Source organism: Pinus tabuliformis, chromosome 8 (assembly GCF_031772625.1).
Source record: "Pinus tabuliformis cultivar Carrire ecotype Pingquan chromosome 8, CPIR1, whole genome shotgun sequence".
Taxonomy (NCBI): domain Eukaryota; kingdom Viridiplantae; phylum Streptophyta; class Pinopsida; order Pinales; family Pinaceae; genus Pinus; species Pinus tabuliformis.
The window spans coordinates 1003368098-1003387830 of record NC_142294.1 but is presented as its reverse complement, the minus strand read 5'-3'; positions in this window follow the sequence as shown (position 1 = coordinate 1003387830).

Below are 19733 nucleotides of genomic sequence, written 5' to 3'. Positions count from 1 at the left end.
TGATGTTTCATCGTTGGATGACGATGGGAGATCGCATAATAATTCCGCGAAAACTAGAGCTTTCTTCGATTTGGATTTTACAAAATCTAAATCAAACTCTTGAAGGATTGCTATCCATTTTGAATATTTGCCCCCAAGCAACTGTCGCGACAGTATATATGTCATGGGATTGCAATCTGACAGAACGGTAGTTTTCCTAAAGAGGACATAATGTCGAAACCTTTGAATCGCTTGAACAGCAGCAAGCGCTAGTTTTTCAACATAGGAATATTTACTTTCTGTGTCATTTAAGTTTTTACTTAAATAATAAATAGGATGTTCTATTCCATCGACTTCTTGCACTAAGACCATCGCAATGGTCGTATCTGCTGCAGCTAGATACAGGTTAAAATCTCTTTGATAGTCCGGGGCGTACATTAATGATGCTCTTACTAGAGAATCTTTCAGAGCGTCAAAGGAAGCTTGCGCAACCTGGTCCCAGACAAAAGGTACATCCTTTTTCAAAAGACGAGTATAACCTTTGGCAAGTTCTGCGTAATTTGGAATGAACCTCCTCAGAAAGTTTGCTTTCCCTTGGAGTTTCTGAATCTGAAGCAAATTCGAAGGTGGAGGCAAATTAATGATTGCCTGAACCTTACAAGGGTCGAGACGAATCCCGTCCTTAGAGACCACAAAGCCAAGTAAACGACCAGAACCGACGCAAAACACACACTTGTGCGGATTGAGTCTTATCTTGTAATGTCGGCAACGTAGAAATATTGCTCTCAAATGCCGCGGATGATCAGTCCGCTTCCGCGAATGAGCCGGAAGATCGTCGAGGTAGGGTTGAACAATGTTCTTGATGTCATGGAAGGCATAATTCATTGCCCTCTGAAATGTCGCCCCTGTCCTTAAACCAAAGGGTAATTTTCGATAAGCGAATGTGCCCCACGGACAAATAAATGCAGTCTTAGACTGGTCCTGTGGGCGGATATTTATTTGATTATACCCGGAAAATCCATCCATAAAGGAAAAGATTTCACATCCGGCGCATTCATCAATTATCTGGTCGATGAAGGGTGTAGGGTAGTTGTCCTTCGGACAAGCTTGGTTTACATCCCTATAGTCGACGCACACTCTTATCGTCCCTTGTTTTTTCATAACAGGGACAATATTCGATACCCAATCGGTTAGAGGAACCGGGTAGATGAATCCAGCATGGAGAAGTTTTTCAACTTCCGCCTTAATGGCAGCGGCTTTCTTCGGATGTACCTGTCGAAGCCGTTGTCTTACTGGTTTGACATCAGGATACATTTTAATTTCATGTTCAACTATGCTCGAGTCAATGCCTGGCATTTCATCATATGACCATGCAAAGACATCTCTAAATTCGCGAAAGAGAGCACTATATATTTCCAGTTCTGAAGGGGAACAACTTTTGCCGACATGGATATTCTCCACAACATCAGATTTTGTCGAGATGTTTACGGCTACGGTCTCTTCAATATTGGATAGGTTTCTCTCTGAATCCACCGTATTTACAGTATTTGTTAGGAATTCAAACACTGAAGGGTGATATAGGTCGTGATGAGTTTCTTCTTCACATTCTGGAAGAAGGGAACGATGGTGGTGATCATTCCATGGTGCCCCCTCAATCATTAATGATTGTAAGATCCCTTCGTCAGTCCCATGAACTTTTGACCATGGATCTAATGGGGTACCATATTCTCCAGACCTATCTACCCAAACGCTTGACGAGCGTTGATTTGGGCTCGCCTCCCATGCCTGAAACATTGATTGCTACAATATTTCAATAGGGCTAGGTGGCAAAACCACTTGATGATCCATGACGACTTTGTCTTCTGCGACCTTCGATGAAGATACCATATTGCATGTTGCTACAAATGGGATATTTCCTTCATGGAAAGGAGGTGGCAACGCAAAAGTTCCCATCATTGTGGGATCTTTTAGCAAGCCTACTCCGATATCTTTTATTGAATGGTCGCTCCCATGGATCAGGGGAATGCTTCCAGTAACTTGTGAACCATTAGGGAGGAAATTCTGTTGGTCGACGATCGTAATCCCTCCTTCAAACGGGAATGCAATCTTCCTAAAATATGTCGACACTACAGCTGCCATGGCATATATCCATGGTCTTCCCAGTAGGATGTTATAGTCAAGATTGCCATCAAAGACTTCAACATCAATTTCCACTGTTTTTCCTCCTAGTTCAATCTTAAAGTTATTTAGGATACCGTACGGAGTGTACGACCTACCGTCAAATGCTTTCAATGTCGTCGAAGATCGCGACAAGGTTGGAGATCCAAGAGTTTTCCAGCAACTCATCGACATGATACATGTCGATGCTCCCTCATCAATAATTGTTCTATGAACAGTTTTGTTGAGTGCTTTCACTTGAATAAGGAAAGCTAGTTGTGCTGGTAACTGAGGATCATATCCTTTGTGATCAAAGGATACAAGATTGGAATCTTTAGGATCCACTCCACCAATTGCTGATAACAATGCCTGCCTTTGGGATGGACAATTTTGTAGTACCTCAAGAGTCGACATAGCAGATGGCGATTGGGCCAAATCCTCCACTATATTATAGTGTTGCGCCGCTCTGGCGCGAGGATTGAATGTCGATTTGTGTACTACTCCCTTAGGTGGCTTTATTGTTAATTCATGCGTGAGGGGGGGTACAACTTCTGCCGAAGTTATTGTCGAACTACTGGGTTGATCTTTCCCTTTGTCGTTCGACACCGACGGATTCCCATAATCTTTATTCCTTGTCGAGATCAAAGCATCATTTTGCTTAGAAACCGACAACATAAGCACTTGAGACGGGGAAGCATTTCCACTATCAACCATATTTTGACCTGGGGCGGGAAAAGGATCAGTCAACACAGCTGAAGTTTGGGAACTCTTTAGTAACCTTTTTAACTCAGCTTTGAACGGACAGTTCTTTGTTGAATGATTTTCATCGCATATTTGACATGGAGGAAATTGTTTCCTTTGCCCAGGAGGGTTTGAAGAAGTTTTTTGAGGGGATGACCCACCTTGTTTCTTCTTCTTCCCTTTGTTTTGTTTCTTCTTGCTTCCTGGTTGATTGGAGTTTTTGTCTTTATCCGTAGATACAGCATTTACCTCCGAAGCAAGAATCTCTTGATTTGCTTTTTGATTCGAAGTCTTACGAGCTTTCTTATTTGAATCCCTTGTCGACTTAGCGTTTGCAGTTCCAATCACGCCGTCACCGGCATGAGAGTCACTATTCGATCCGGGAGGAGGAGGGATTGAAAATTCTGGTCTAGGGGCGTCAGGTATCTTATCATAGAGCGTGCCCGACTGAGTATATACTAAGTCCAAATATTGAGCACGAGCAATAACCTGCTCTTCTGTTACGACGCCTCCCTTGGCCACATCTTCTGTTATTGCAGGCAGAAGCGACTTTATAAACCACTCAGCTAATAGCTGATCTGGAACATAGGTTTTTACCATTCTGTGACGACGACGCCACTCATGTATATGATCTGATATATGTGTGGCCGTTGTCTGCTTGAAATTGGTCAAGATCTCTGTCCCAGTTTCGTACCTTATAGGTAACTGAAAGTGTGTTAAGAAAGTCGTGGCTAGGGAACTAAAATTGTCGAAAGAGGCTCTAGGTAATTCAATATACCATTTGGCCGCCGGACCAGTCAATGTCCTCTGGAAAAGACGAAGTCTTATCGAATCATCATTCAAGGTATTCGACGAACACCACAGATGGAATGTCATCACATGATTCGACGGGTCTTCGCCCGGATTTCCATTGAATGTAGGAATGTCCGAAGGAAGTTTGTGAGGAATCGCTGGCCACCAATGGGCATAGGCGATTGGATCGTTCGTTAATCGATGTAAATCTGGTAATTCTAGGGTTGCCATGAATGGCAACTGCTGATTCAGGTTTGGCGAGGCGTACCCAGGATACGATGGAATCGCCTGAGCAGTAGGTCTTTGCATACCAGCATAATGCAACTGATGTTGATATGACTGATACGGCTGGTGGGCTTGGCCACTATAAAGTGGTTGGTTTAACCCGTTCTGAATATAGGGTTGCCCACTATTTGCAAAGATCTGTTGCTCAGACCCTTGGTACACCTATTGAAACTGAGGTTGTTGGTATTGCACCATCCATGGTTGTGAAGCCATGTTTTGCTGTGCGACACTAACCGACGGACCAAGATGCGGGGTTATGGTTCCCGTTTGTATCTGTGTCGTCTCGGCAGTTGGCGATTGTGGTTGTGTTGCAGGGTCAATAGGCTGTTGCATTACAACTTGGGGTTGACATACAACAGGCATCGATTGAACTTGCGACACGGTTACAATTGCTGGCGTCGTCGGGATACTGGACATAGGTACACATTGTTGCATGGAATATACAACTCTTGGTTGTTGGGGTAACATAGGTACCCAACCACTCGTCGTTACCTCAGTTAAACTTGAATGTGGTTGAAAACTGCCGTATGGGTATCCCCCCGGAAGGGGAAGTGAAAGGGCATATTGCCCCCCATACGGTAACAATCCGGAGCTCAAGGGTGTAGATGGCCTTTGAGGACTGGATGGCCCAAACTGATTCCCAAAGGGATCAATTTGTCTAGTTTCAACATAAGAATTACCGGGTATTATACCGGAAGAACAAACTGGAACAGACCAAGTTGTCATAATAGTCCCTGGGTGGACTCCTTCTAGTTGATGAGAACTAGTTGGGACAGATGGTATGCCGGCAAACATCGTTGGAGTGACAGCGGGAGCTTCTGCTATCGCTGTGTCATTTGGCACAGTCCTAGATGTCGACGGTTGTTCAGACATTTTAAGTCTATCCAATAAACTTCCTAACGATTCTTCAGGAACTTCCGGTGGCGATAGACAAACTTCTGATGCAGAAGGAAAAAGAGGGGTACCTACTCCAAAATGAATTGGAGTATTTGCTTGCTGGTCCTCTACGATTTCCTCTATTGCAATCAGACCAGGAGGAAGAGGAAGACCGTCAGGTCCGTAAAAGATTTCTGGTGCCGAAGAAGGGGTTGCTTCGACAGCGACAGTTGTTTGAACAACAAGACTCTGTGGACCGGTTTCAGATGGAACTGGTTCAGTTATGCAAGTACTTGTCTTCAGACTAGGATCAGTACAACTGTCCCTCTGTTACTGTTGAACTTCTTCAATAGAGGCAGGGATTCCAGAAATATTGGGAGTGACCAGAATCTCAGATGTTGTTGGAACTTCCGTTCTAACTTTAAAAGGAGATTTTGACCTGGTCCAGCGAGTTCGCTTCGTCCGTACTACTCTCGGTTCCGGAGACAAAGGTGGTTGACTCGCAAGTCTCCCTGAACGACGGGGTTTTAATTGACTTTCCTCCACGGTTGCGGATTACTTGATCAACTAAAATACAAAAAGGGGGAATTATGTTTCCGTATTGAATGAATTTTATTAGACGCTTTTAGACACAACTTTGCTTTTTCATGTTTTAAGAGTCGAGAAAAAGCTAAAGATGACTCTAGTCGCCTTCGATGTATTAACGAGCCCGAAGTGACAAATGCTCGGTTGGACCTTTTCAGTTATAGAGTTTGAAAAGGGCCAAAAGAAACTGCTCTGGAGATCTAGGCAGAGGGTGTGCCAAACCTTTCGCGAAACCACAGAATACGTTTTACGGTACGGGTGGTCGATCTTCGTGAATGCTGTGTTCACTGCATCGCGATCAGTAGGGCGGTCGACACGGCTTCCTAAGGATAAAGGATAATTGCCTATAGGGGTCTCCCAATATACGCGACGGTACGCGGGAGCACAAGTCCGTATTAGTGCTATCGTCCCTCAGGAGGAATCACCCACCTTCGTAGAGATCGACAGTCACTATGTTTAACGACGCCGGAACACGTCTCTACCTAGACCTCTATTGTGAGTGTTATGTTACAATGCGTTTTTAGATTCATTCAATATATTTTAAGTTGATCTTGTTTATCAGTTTGTCTTTCAGGATCACCACGAGATGTATTGGTACAAATTCCTAAATGCAGCTAAAATGATAAGCAAGCTTTTACAATCTTTTTAGCTTTGAAAATCCTAGCTACTGAGGGGAGAGAAAAACAATATCTTTCCACACAGAGCACAAAGCACAAACTAATGCACTTTCTTCTAGATCAGACACACAAACTTATCAAAAATGCAAATGCAAGATGCATGTATTTCTTTTCTTTTCCCTTAATGTTGATGTAGACAAAAGGAAATTGTTGTATAATTTTCGAATTCAATTTGAAGTGTAAACAAACAAGTTTCGTCTAAAATGAAAAGACACCTTACAGGTACTTGTTTCAACACTAAAAATATATGAATTCAAACCATAATATGAAAAACAAACAAACTCAAACAGCCATGAACAGTAATAAAACTAGCTCTTAAGATCACAAAAAACACTTTTTCAGTTCAGGATCTAAGAGGTCACAGCTATACTGGTTCGCTTTTCACAATGGGAAACTGTAACTGAAACATAAATACTGAAAGAACATTCACAGTTTCATCACACAACTGAGGCGGAATAATGTCAAGGAGAAGTGGTTTACAACAAGTACAATGACCAGCAAGCAATCAGCAAAAAATCAGTGAAAACAGGGCCAAGACACAATGGGAAAACTGAGCAAGACAAAGGCTAACTGGACCATCGCAGGCTCTGGTCTGTCAGTTTGACTCTGAGCGCAGTTCCCGAAGGGAGTACCTGCGCTGTAATGCAGACTGCCTGTGGACAGCCTGCTCTGGGACACGAGAGTTACGTCTACAAAGTTTTCCGGGTCATAAAAAGCTCAAAAATGCACTGTTTTTGCTGAAATAAAAAGCTATAGGTCAAGTACAGGCTAAGGGATGATCAAGAGGATGAAGATCTATCACAAAGAGTAAAGAGTCTTTTGTAGATAAGCTCTTTAAATCTTGAATTTGCTCAGCAAATGAGCAAGAGTAGCATCCCCTCTACTTCGCTTTTGATATAGTCAAAAGCTTTTCGATTTGGTACTCTTTTCTTCAAGAAATGAATAGCAAAATACTACAAACACCAACAAGATACTAGGCTCCCCAGCGGAGTCGCCAGTTTGTTGTGGGGAAAAGTATCCGACTCGGATGACCCTATCCCTACTCTAAAGGTGACAGTCTTTAGCAACAACTGAAAGTAAAGCTTTGATGTTTTCCTTTATGAAAGTACAGAGAGAAGGAAGAAGAGATTAACCAACCTGGTGTCTTTCGCTTAGTCGATCCTTATCCTCTCTCTTTGTCTCTTGTTCCCAGCTCCTTGCTCTCTTTGCCGGTCCAGCTACACACAGATCCTGCACAAACAAGAGAGGAAACTACAAGATACAAGTACTCATAACTGATGCATGGATTAGAGTGAATCAAATATACATGTAAATACAATACATCAATGCAATACAAGTATATAGGAGAACATGCAAAACTTTATTGATAGAAGTAACAGGGTTCTGAGAAGGTTACAACCAATGATGGCTCCAATCCAGCAGCACCTCCCCAGCAGCAAGAACTCTCCTCTTCACCTCTAGTAAAACAATCACCCAATAGCTCTAACTGTAAACCAACAGCACCTCCTTGCTTTACACAAAATTCCAGCCTCCTTAGACCTCATAGAAGAGTTCTATATATAGGAGAGAAGAAGAGAGGATGAGTCAGCTTGAGGCTGGCATAGAGCTGACTAGTGTCCTCTCCCTCTTCAGTTAATCTTCAGTTCTTGAGTCCACTTGGAGATCCTTGCTTACACATGGTGATCAAGTACCTCTTACTCATCACAGGGCGAATCTCATGAACCAAGTGTCAGTTTGGAAGCTTCCTGGGCAGTTGACACCTTGCAGAATGACTGTGCCACTTGGCCAATCTCACCCAGCGCAAGTAGCCTTCATTAGATTTGACTTCCAGCGCAGGAACAAGGAGGAGCAGTTGCATTCCAGCGCAGATGCTCAGTGGAGCAGCTGACATGATCCAAAATTAGCCTGTTTTGAAGTGTTTTCAGGTGGAGAACTGATTGGAAGTGCTGTTGTTTGATGACCTTGTTCTTTTAGGGGTAAGAACAACATGTTTAGAGACTGAGGATCCCTGTAATTATTGACATTTCATGCTCCATGTCGCGAGGCACAAAAATGTCTATAACACTATCAAAGATCTAGGAGTGACACAAATGCACATAATTCCCCCATCTTTACCAAATTTTCATGGTTTAGCAAATGAAGATCCAGATACATTCTTGTTTGAGTTTGAAATACTTTGTAGAGGATATGATTATTGTACTAATGATCAAAGATTAAAAGTGTTTCCTCTTACTCTAAAAGGAGCAGCTCTCCAATGGTTCATGAGCCTAGGTGGGAATTGCATCCAATCATAGGAAGACATGAAGAACATATTCTTGAAGAAGTACCAAGACTATTGCAAAGCCAATGAAGATATTTTCTATATGATACAAGGGGAAGATGAAAGTTTGGAGGACTATGTAGATCGATTTCATTATAACCTTCAAAAATCAAAGCATAAGCATTTGGAAAAAGAGATCTTAAAAACACTCCTTCTTAAAGGAATCAAAGATGAATTTTTAGAACTTTTAAATCTGATAGGAAAAGGTGATGTTTTTCAGTTATCATATGATGATGTTTGTGAGTTGTGCATAAGGTATTCAAGAGGAATCTCCAAGGCTGGTAAGAATCCTAGAGATGTTTTTTCTTTGTTTTCCAAATCTGCTACAAGAACAGGAGACATAAAAGCTGAAATCAATGTGTTATTTGAACATTTTAAAGTTGATTTTATTAGCTCTCTAAATGAAAAATTGGATGTTTTGCAGGTTCATAAAAATGAAGAATTTGATGAAATGTTTTGTTCTCATGACCGAAAGGAGCATCTCATAGATATTCACTCTTCCTTATTTAGGATGGAAGTAGCATATCAAAGAGGTAAGAAAGCTGCAACAAGGCCTACAGGTATGGTTCAAAACACTTTTTCTCCATTGTCATACTTGCATAATCCATTATGGAATGCTAATGTGTTAGGGCAGCCATGTCAATTTCAATATAACCACCTATCTTGTTTACAAGTTGGGCATGGTTCATCTTATGATGGCATGACTACTCTCCCTCATCTTGTAGCACAAGCACATTCTCCATATTCTCCACCAGCTCTTTCACAACACCTTTCTTGCCCATCAAAACCATTCACACAACCCAATCAGCCACATCATCAAAATGCTCCATTCCATACACATTTTCCTGCTCAACTAATTCCACACCCTCACCATAATAAACCAGTACAACATGCTTACAATGTTGAGCTGGCAAATTTACCCACCCTTCCCACCCATTCTATCTCACATGTGTTATTAGAGAAAACCTACAATGAGATTCAGAATGTTTCAAATGCAAAAATTGTAGAAGCTATGGAAGAAAATGAGGTTTCTTTTACTATGCATCAACAAGCTATTTTAAAAGCCCAAGAACTTCATGATATGATGGCTATGCAAGATCAAAAAAGTAAAGGATACATTGAAGATTGGTTTCACTCCATCATTTGTTTGCAACATCACTCCATGCTTCAACAATTTTTGATATCATTTTTTCAAGGGAAGATGGCTTCTCATACCCTAATTTTCATTAATATGCATTTTTCAAATTTGGGTATGTGTATACATGAAGCCTTATTTCGAAAATGGCTTCACTGGAAGTACTCATATACGTAGTCATATTCATTTTTCAAATCAAAATAGGTTAGGGTAGAAAATAAAATAAATAAGGGAATAAATAAATGCATTTTGTTTTTCCACGTAAAACTAGGGTTTTTGTTGCAACATGCTACGCAAATCAACATCGGTGATAATTTTTTTTAATAATTTGTGTATGTAGATGAATCATAATGGAAATAATAAGTTCTACAAACACTCATTTTCATTTTTATCACCAATTTAAAAAAAATGCTTGAATATCATTTTTTTGGCTTGCGGGCTTGATGAGATTTCTGGAAAAACAGTCGGGACAGTCATGTTTTGAGGGACCAAAAGTGAATATTTTTAAAACCTGTTTCTACCCCACGTAGCCTTGATGTCTAATTTCTAACCCAACTTTAATCACTCAATTTGGATTTGAAACGAAAAAGTTAGAGCCAAAACATTGACCGGATGTCTAGCGGGCAGCTCAGGAATAGAGTTGGGACAGTCCGTTTTTGGAGGCCTAAATGAATGGATTTTTAAAACATGTTTCTATGGTAAATTCCCCTATGAATCTAGTTTACAATGCAATTGGAATCACTCATTTTCGATATCGTATGGGGAAGTTATCATCAAAATACTGACTGTCTATCGTAAATCAGCACCCTTAAAACTATGTTTTTTCGGTTGTTCCTTACAATATTTGACCTATAAATTCTTCTTGTCTTCAAAACATGTTTCTATTGGAGATCAATAAATGAATATATTTTCATTTCCAATTTCAATCATTCGAATTTGACATCAAACGAAAAAGTTATGCTTGAAATATCAACTGTTGGTCTAAGCCGAGTAATCGAAAATGACTCTATTATGCAGGTTGTTCTAAACAAATTTGACATATCATATCATTGAGTTTTTAAAACCTGTTTCTATTGGAGATAAAAATTTGAATTAGCTCTCATTTGGCTTTGGAATCACTCAATTTGGACGAAAAACAAAGAAGTTGTGATTAAAACACTGCTGGTTAGTATGGTTGACCACTGCTCTCCCGCAGGTAACAAATAAACTTTACTTTGTTATTTTCTCTAATGATTTGTTCTACAGAGTAACTACTTGTTAGTTTTTTACATAATTCTTGGATTAGGGGAGCCCGCGCACCTCTCTTTCTCCATGATTTAATGTTTTATTGCAGGTAGATACTCGTTTTTTGCAGGTCTTGGGAAAATAAGGAAGGTCAATTTATGGACGAGTGATTTTTGAAAGAAGTTTTTATAAAACAAATGAATTTTAACCAAATCATTACCCAACGGATTCATAATAGAACAAATGAAGAATTGATTTCAATTTCAAGATTCATGTCTTGTTACTACTGCCAAAACATTTTTCAAAAAGATCATTTTTTTTACATAATATCATAGCTGTTGTAACTTAATTTACATATTGTTTTTTAAATAAAATGTTGTTTCTTTTCTAATTTCTTTTATATTTTGTGTTTCAGGCATTGCTTCATTCAAAAACATCAATGTAGTGAACAACTAATTCATTCTTTGCGTGTTTGCATTTTATGGTTGTGTATTTTGCTATTTTTTTTCGAAATGGAACAGCTGCTGTTCCTTTTCGAAATGGAACAACACTTTTGCACTTTCACGTTGGGTGTGTTTTTGCTGCTCATTTTTCAAAAGGAACAGCATTTGGTGTGTTTTTGCTGTTCCCTTTTCAAAAGGAACAACAGTGCGTGTTTTTGCTGTTCCTTTTTCAAAAGGAACAACAGTTTGAGTTTTTGCTGTTCCTTTTTCAAAAGGAACAGCAGTTCGTGTTTTTGCTGTTCCTTTTTCAAAAGGAACAGCAGTTTGAGTTTTTGCTGTTCCTTTTTTTCAAAAGGAACAACAGTGCGTGTTTTTGCTGTTCCTTTTTCAAAAGGAACAACAGTTTGAGTTTTTGCTGTTCCTTTTTCAAAAGGAACAGCAGTTCGTGTTTTTGATGTTCCTTTTTCAAAAGGAACAGCAGTTTGAGTTTTTGTTGTTCCTTTTTTTCAAAAGGAACAGCAGTGCGTGTTTTTGCTGTTCCTTTTTCAAAAGGAACAACAGTTTGAGTTTTTGCTGTTCTTTTTTCAAAAGGAACAACAGTTCGTGTTTTTGCTGTTCCTTTTTCAAAAGGAACAGCAGTTTGAGTTTTTGTTGTTCCTTTTTTTCAAAAGGAACAGCAGTGCGTGTTTTTGATGTTCCTTTTTCAAAAGGAACAGCAGTTCGTGTTTTTGTTGTTCCTTTTTCAAAAGGAACAGCAGTTTGAGTTTTTGCTGTTCCTTTTTTTCAAAAGGAACAACAGTGCGTGTTTTTGCTGTTCCTTTTTCAAAAGGAACAACAGTTTGAGTTTTTGCTGTTCCTTTTTCAAAAGGAACATCAGTTCGTGTTTTTGTTGTTCCTTTTTCAAAAGGAACAGCAGTTTGAGTTTTTGCTGTTCCTTTTTTCAAAAGGAACAGCAATGCGTGTTTTTGCTGTTCCTTTTTCAAAAGGAACAACAGTTTGAGTTTTTGTTGTTCCTTTTTTTCAAAAGGAACAGCAGTGCGTGTTTTTGTTGTTCCTTTTTCAAAAAGAAACAGCAGTTTCGCGTTTTTGTGTGTATTTTTGTTTTTTTTGGTATGCATTTTCTTTGTTGTTCCCTACACAGAACACCACTTTCTTTTTGAGTGTTTTTGCTGTTCCTTCAAAAAAGCAACACTTTGAGAGTATTTTTGAGGGCAACCCTTTCCTTTCTCTTGTGGGATTATTCATAGTTCAGCTCAACCACATTCTCCTGATTCTCTTTCATGGCATGAAGTACACTATTTTTATGAGGACAAGAATTATGGATTCTATTGAAGCAAGTTAATATCATTCACGTTATGATCTTTAACAGGACAGCTCCTTGATGATAGATTTTTTTCAAAAGAGACACAATTATTTATATACTACTTTACTGCATTGTTTTCTGTTGAACATGATATTGATTGATCATCTTAATACCATGCTGGTTCCATCATCCCTGGTTATAATCTTCTTTGTCTGTAATAAATGAGATTATGGGTATATTTTTTTCTATTGACATCTTCAACTTCTTCCGCCATCCCTGCTCTTAAGGAGTATTGAGCCTCCCTCTTTTTATCATAAAAATGTGTAATAATAACAAAATTTTGTTCGCAGATGGAGGATAGGGGGTCTCATTACGAGCCAGCCTACCATGTTCATAAGGCTGTAACAAAGTGACATTCCCATTATGGCCACCACACCAGGGTTATGATCCATTGGATAGCCAAATTATCCTTGGAACAGGAGGTCTCATCATGAGCCGGCCTGATCACTTTTTCTACCTCCTAGTGAATGGCAGTGTGGTTATCTGGTTACCACGCCAGCACACTGATCTCTTCTGTAAAACAGCACTAAAACTCTCCATTTATAAATTGAGGATCCTGGCTCATATGGGTTAAAAAGCAACCCTGCCGAGGCTATGGACGCCTGCTGGCAGCAGCGGCTCTGCTTATGGTATTGAAGTTATATCTTTTCGTCAATTATTATTATAATACCCTTTTCTTATTTTCCTTTTATCAGAGAAGTTATTTCCTTAACTTTTTCCCTGTTTTGAACTTTTATGCATGAGAAATTGTTTTATGATCAATCACATCATTTTCAGCTAGAATACCGTCAGCAAAGCATCTTTTTAGGATATTGTTGTCCTTTTTCGTTTTGCATAAACTATCATCACTCTAAAGCGTCCTATCTCTTATTCATAACTATCTTTACACACTTTGCTCTCAATATAACCATAATTTTCACCGTCCTATCATTGATAAGTGTACTCTGCTTCATTACTATTGTATTGTTCACTCCCTTGCCTTGCCATCAACACCACCCCTTTCATATGCTTTATGGTTATGGAACCCATTTTCCAATTGGAGGGGGGGAATGTATGCATTATGGAATTGCATGCGATATGATTACTACACTTTGCCATACCTTGTTGATTTGACAACATATTAGTATTGCATGTATACATAAGTTTTTCTCATTGAAATTTTGCATGCATTTTATCTGTTGCTATTCAAAGCTAACACTATGGATTCAAGAACATTGTATGCAAAATAGTGCTTTGTTTACACGAGAACAACAAGTATGGGCAGAATTCTATTCGTAGCATGACCACACTATTGCACTTCATAGTAGAGGCTCGCGAACGTGAACAATTCTTCAAACATGATGTGCTTCTCTGGATTCTACCTTTTTGCATCGCTTTCAGCACCAACTTTGCCTACATCAGCTTCAACAACTGTCAGTCCATATATGTCATTTTTGGAGGTAAAACTTGAGGTAAAATTGCATAGTTTTCTAATTTATTATAAATTTAGGAGAATCTACTGAAAATCCATTCTGAGCATTATTTGTCATCCTTCATTCCACATCTTTACTACTTCCCTTTTTCAGTAGCATGTCATTTTCGAGTGTGGGGGAGTGTTCCTTTCATTCATTTCTTTCTTATACCCACGTCATTCATATTCTTTATCATCCATTGCTATTCTTATTCACTCTCAACACCTCCCTTATTTCATGTTGTTTTACACCAAGCATAGAATTCAACAGCTGGTAGCAACCACCTCTCTTTGTTTTCTAGCATCGCATGAGGACATGCTAATTTTTCAGAGAGGGGGAGGAATTGCTATGCATGATGGATGTTTTCTACTTTCTTCCTTATTTAAGGCATACAATTTCATTTTTACACAGTGCAGAAATTGATTTCCCATATTTTTAAAACTATGAACTCAATTCTTGTAATTTTTGGAAAACACATTAATACAAAACCACACAATTTCAAGAAATATTGGTTCATAAAATTTCGGAAATCATGCACTCTCACCTACAGCCATTTTGTTTATATCTCATGATCCGTGCATCAAAACAATCTGACTTTTGGATCATAAAGGCATTCATATATTCTGAATTTACTTGCCAAATTTCGACAAAAGCTGGTTTGTAGTTTTTGGGGAAAATGGTTAATGAAGTTTGTTGCTATCTATGTCATATTTTGCTGCAACCTCATACATATAGTTGAATGTCAATATAAAAATTGTTATGCCTTCATCGAGATTGCTAAAACTGAATATTTATTAATTAAGGAAGCATTCAGTTATTCTCAAATTTTTATTGCTTGGTTAACACGGCTTTTGTCTTTGGGTTGCATGAGGACATGCAATATATTCAGTTTTCGTTGCATGAGGACATGCAACATATTGAGTGTGGGGGTGTGTTGGGTCGTTAATATGCCATTATTATTATCACTTGTGAACGTTTATTCCACCCATTTCTACCATTCTTCATCATGTCATTTATTATAATTTATTATATAAATCCATTTTATGATGATTTATGCTCTTACATTATTTATTCTCCTTTATTTCTAATAAATTGATGATTATGCATTATTTTACCAATGATAGTTCTAATAAGTTGGTTATAATATTATTCACCATTTTTATCCTCCAAGGTAACTTCCAGATTGAAGATTTGATTTTTAAATCTGCCAACTCAGAAATTCGCTGGTTTAAGGAGTGACAGTTTTGCGGTTGAGATTCTGAGAAAATGAAGACGAATTTGGAAAATCCGGAACATGGGTTTTGTCCAGAACGGGCCCAATTAACTTTTTAAAAGAACGGTTTGCTGAAATTCGGCTTGTACAAGGAGAAATGCAGGGTTCTTTGAGCACGATTGTCTCAGATTTGTAGTTGCGGCCGTCCTCCAAATCTCAGCTGCCAACCCAAATCCGTCTTGCTTTTGTTGAAGAGATGAAGGGAAATATATTTTCTTGTTGATCATCTGGTTAGAATCAACCCAAATTTGTAAAACAAATCATGTTGTAATTATCTATGCTCTCTGATCTTTCTCTATTTAAATGAGAACAAAGATCAGAGAGGGGGAGACGTGATGATGGATTTGGGGAATGAGAAATGATGGACAATGATGGTGGATTATTCATGCTGTAATTCTTAAGCTTTTGCTGTTGTAATGATTCCACAATTGGCTGATTAATAAATGATTTGGGAGTGCTGTTCATTTTTCTCATTCTGAAGTGACCCCGCAGCATCCGCTGGCGGCTAAGGGCCCAGCCTCTGGTGGAGTACGCTGCTGCTATTGTGTATCATATATTTACACTTGCTATTGTATATTATCTTCTTTGGTTTATGCGTGGTTTGCTCATCAGCGTGATTCGGTAATCTGATTTGTTTTATTATTTTACAACGCAGCTCTGTTACGTTTGATCTGCTAAGTGATATCGTTTTCTGAGACAGAAATATCATATTGACTTTGCAGCACATTGTTGTTTCTTTAATTGCTGGTATAAAATGGTTTTTACCGGATACCATTGTGATTTAATTATGGAATGTCTGTGTTGTAACATTTGACCATTGATATTATTGAATTCATCTTAGAATTATATTTCCTTGCGATTGTTGAATCTATGAACGTTGCTGCTCCGTGCTAAAGGACAATCGTATTATTTATAACTAAGACTGATAATTGAATTACCAAGATCAGATTACTGTTGAGGTGTGCCGTGTGTTAAGTTATTGTTTTTCTTTCCAGCATTGTTTCATATCCTATCATTAATCAATGCTGTTATATTTCTGTGTGCTGTCCAATTTATTCTTAGAGTAAAGATTGTTATTAATTTGGCTTTGTTGTTGTTCATTTCCTTTAATTCTAGTTTGTTGTTCCATTTACGGCCGTTCCATTTTAGACTTGCTGTTCCATTTACTTTCTGCTGCTCCTTTTACTTGCATTTATTGTTTTGGTGTGAGAGAAGGTCCAAGGCTGTCGTGAGCCTCAGCAAATGCTACCACGCTCCCTGATCCATGGTCCATGCTCTAATTCCTTTTGCATCAATTTCTAGAGGACTGAGTTATTGCTACTATATCCTCGATTGATGGTTGTTTGAATGAATGATTTAGTTTAGAACATTTCAGTTTCTTGCTGTTCCAATTAGATTCTTTTTCAAGCATTCATTTACTTTTGGGTTTTAAGCACTATACTGCAAAACGTTACTCTTGAGTAAATAGCTGCCTCAGACAGAGTACACTCTTGAAATAAAAAGTCGTCCCTGGGTTGATAATTAATGTGAGGTAATTAGGAGTTCACAAGACACCTTTTTATCGCTCCACAATAGGTCCCATGCCTTTGTGATTACTCATCTTGAGAGATCTCCCTTCAAGTGATCAAGCTTCTTTTGAAGGACCTGCTTCAATACCAATTGTTGGGAATAATGCTAAGAGTGGGGAGAGTGAATTAGTATTTACAAATCAATAACTTCTCATTTAATAATCATATTTATATATGCTACTTCAGTGAAGGGAACTCACGTATGCATGCAGTTGTTATTAAGGAAACTAGTGTATATCCAGTGAACTTATGATTCAGTTAATTCATCATATGTTGATCTTTAATCAGTGCATCAATACTTTATTAAATAGTAACCATGTTCAGTAACAAAAAAATAAACCATCACCCATAAGAAACACACATGAACACCAAGATTTAAGGTGGAAACCCAATGCGAGAGAAAAACCACCTGTTATTGTCATCTCTGTCTACTTTTAATATAAAGAAAATCTATTTACAATATTGTACTGGTGCAAACTCATACCAATACACAAGCACCCACTTGCAGAAGGCTACAACCTTCTCTCATTCTCCATCTTCTACTGAAAGAGAGCTACAACCCCCTAGCTCTTGTACTAGCCGATATGTTTACCAGTACATAGGCGTCAGCCTATAGAAGGTTACAATCTTCTCTCTTCCCCCTGAGACCACATTTCATAAATTTTCAGACTAGATACTCCTGGTACACAACAACGTAATATGAAGGCCGCGTTTCATCAAATTTTCACAATGGACCCATTAGTAACATTGAAGCTCAAACTTAATAATAAATTGCATCAACCAACAATCAATCAATCTGAATAGTCAAATCATTATCACCACAACACTATGATAAACCTAGAAAACTACATCAACCACCAGAACCAATTACAACCTCAAAAATCATATGTTAGAATGTATACACTACTTCAATGAAGCCAACCTACATGTATACGTTAATTCCTTTAAGCCAACCTATTTATACCTCTAGAAATACTGAATCATAAAAATTTTGAATCAAGAATTGTACCAACTAGTAGCATTCTAAATATATACTATAAAATTATAGAATTCTAAACAGACAGCAACAGAGATCACCCTTCTCACTTAATCAATCAATCAATCAGACTCAATCTCCTTATACAGCCAATTCTACATTCAGATCTAATGAAGACATCATTGAAAGACAATAGTAAAACAACATCACTGATCATATAGATCAGTCATATTTGAACATCAAGCTTTTTCTTTTATATACGCGACATGGAAGAACCGAACCAGCATGTATATGCACCTTCACCAAGGTGAACCACCGTATAGATCTTAAAATACTTACTTGTAACTTCACAGCTATTCTAGACTTCATACATACCCAAATCATAACATATAAAGGATAAAACATGTGTTATCAATCAAATCTAGCCCATCCATCATCAGATCATACAATGATAAGTCATTTCAGGTTTCATGATCCTGATCCAACATTGTATCCAAAGGTGCATGTGATATTTCAGATCATGTCATTACCATAGTCCTTACAACATAAAATATACTTCAGATAGAAGTATTCATGAAAAACCCTTTCACTTGCACACATAGCCCTTTGATATTCTCTTCCTTATATAGGTTTAGCCTTTCTTAATACCTCGGACCAAAACAACACTTAGAACCTGTGGTATTCTTGGACAAGACCAAGTAGCCATTATTCTTCTCAATATTGTGGGCTAATACCATGGTATGGACCCTTCATATTCATTAATATTAATTTTCCTTAATTTTCGATCCCATAAGCGCTTTTCCTCTTGTGAAAGTGTGCGCATACATATACGTTCTTTTTGTTCTGTGAACCCGCTTGTATACTCTACCTGGACAAGGTGAACCTGCGTATACACCTTAAAATAACTTAAAACATCTTTTTTCTTCAACTTCTTATTTCTGATTTGTAGTCCTTTGTTCCAACAACTTGTTCTTCTATACCATTGCCTTGTTATCTCCGAATTAACCTGTTACAATGTGAGTTTCCCTTTATCAAATCTAAACTGGCCTGTGAGTAAATTGCTGGTGAGCTCCAATATTGCAGCAATGATGCTGCAACTCCTGGGACTCCCTACTTTACTTTTATCAACCCGATAGTTCGTAACAAAATTGGAAGCAATGGTGTTATATGCACAAGTACTAGCTCTTACTGCAGGCTGTCACTTGATCAGCTGGCACAAGTTCGTTAGGAGCTTAAGCAAACTTCTATGAGTTCTTAGAAGAAGCTTTTAACTATGATGGATGGAAGCTAACTCAAAAGAGGCTAGTATTCTTGCAGAAAGAATGATGAAAGATGAAAGAAAATGCAAACCCTAACAAACCCTAGCTTTACCGACTAACCCTACTTGTGTAAGAAAAGAGATGTACAACTACTGAAATGGATGCCATGGACTATTGCAAAGGTAACATACATGTGTTTAAGCTACTTTTGAAGGTAAACATGGAAAAATCATCTTTTTGTATTTTTGAACAATTTTATACAAAATTATTATGCACGTGTTTTAATTATTTTTTATTGTGCAAAGGTTTATTGGTGAAAGGAAATGGAGTGGGCATTTGAAGAAGGTTGGGAAGGTGTGGAGAGGACCTAAGAGGTCCCTAGCACCCTTCTGGAGATTTCCACCACACTCAGATCTCGAAAAATCACTCGTGATATCTTCTACAGGAGGCTGCAGGGGATCTACAGGAAGTTCTATAGCAACAGGCTGAAAGCGGTTTTTAGAGGATTGATGGTGGAAAAATGGTGGGGAAGTGGAAATGAAGGATGGATAAGGATGTTAATTGGTATAGGACCCTGTAAATGAAGCTAAGAACACATATTTCATTAAAATTGGACTTAAATAGTTGAT